The sequence below is a fragment of the Echinops telfairi genome, unplaced genomic scaffold, assembly GCF_000313985.2.
Source record: "Echinops telfairi isolate 266 unplaced genomic scaffold, ASM31398v2 ScPeMD7_11;HRSCAF=52, whole genome shotgun sequence".
Taxonomy (NCBI): Eukaryota; Metazoa; Chordata; class Mammalia; order Afrosoricida; family Tenrecidae; genus Echinops; species Echinops telfairi.
Genome location: NW_022103908.1, coordinates 32,770,383 through 32,771,731, shown reverse-complemented (window position 1 = coordinate 32,771,731; position 1,349 = coordinate 32,770,383).

Sequence of the window (1,349 nt, the reverse complement as noted above, 5' to 3'; positions counted from 1 at the left end):
CACTGCTGAATCACAGGAGGAGCATCATAAAGATAAGTAGACACAGATCCACAAGGTTTTGAGGGGCTGGGGGCTTTTAGCTTACCACAGTGGAGGCCCGCTAGGGTTTTACCTTAACCCCGCCACTGTGTCAGCTGGAGTTGGGACCATTTGGAGCCAGCACAAGGGCCTTATCTCAACACAGCCACTGCATGCCATCACCTCGGGACAGGGATTAAACCCTTGCAGCCCTACAGGCTGGTATCGGGGCTCAGCTACATTGATACTTTTGTTTCCTTCTCTTCTCTCTATACCCACACAGTCTCAGCAGGCTTACGTTTTAATTTTTTTTCCTCTTTGTCTCTTTCCTGTTCTCCCATACTCCACTGCCGACCTCCAGACCACTCCCCTTAGCAGAGGGCATTTATGCCTGCCCCACACCCTCAGCAGGCTTACGTTTTAATTTTTTTTCCTCTTTGTCTCTTTCCTGTTCTCCCACACTCCACTGCCGACCTCCAGACCACTCCCCTTAGCAGAGGGCATTTATGCCTGCCCCACACCCAGTTAGGTGAGCTCACCCTGTGCAGCATAGCCTGAGGCTGGGGAAAGCCCAGCCGACCTCCACCAGGAGATACTCCACCCAACTTCGTACCAGAGAATTCCTGCCTGTGAGGCTGGGGGAACTCCTATTTTCCTTCTGTTGACTCATATGACTAAGGGAACTTCCTCCCACCTACCTTAGTGCATCACACAGCCTAAAACAGTTTGGCCAACACTCATCAACATTCCATGCTGCTGCAGGAACCTCTGCCCAAACTCTGCATTGATCTACCTGACAATGGAAATTCTGCCCACTATTCACGGTGTTCTACACCAAATAAGGCAACCCACTAGCCTTCTGGGGCATTCCCCCGAGAGGGAAGGCACAGGAAGATAAAGTGGTAGGTTAATTCCATAGTGAAATTAGCTGTAGGCAGTTTAAAGAAGCATTCCTACAATCAAAGAAAGCCACTGCTCCTCGACTCCCTGAAAAATGGCACCTGGCTCCTCTAAAACAATGCAATGCAAACAGCCATCAGACGCAACGACCTCAAGGAAAAAACAGGAGAAACAAAAGGCAATAGCAGAAGATGTCCTGAACATAACGACATGCATAAAAGAAGCAGACATTGAGGTGCCACAGAAAAAATTTTTCCGAATGCTGCTTAGAATCATACAGGATATGAGGGAAACAATACAGAAAAAGGATGAAATGATAGAGGAGAGAAAGGTCAGACACTGTATTAGTCTAGGTACTTTAAAGAAACAAATCCACAGCAACTCATGTATAAAAGAGTTTTATGTAAAGAAAGTGTGCATCATGAAAACAT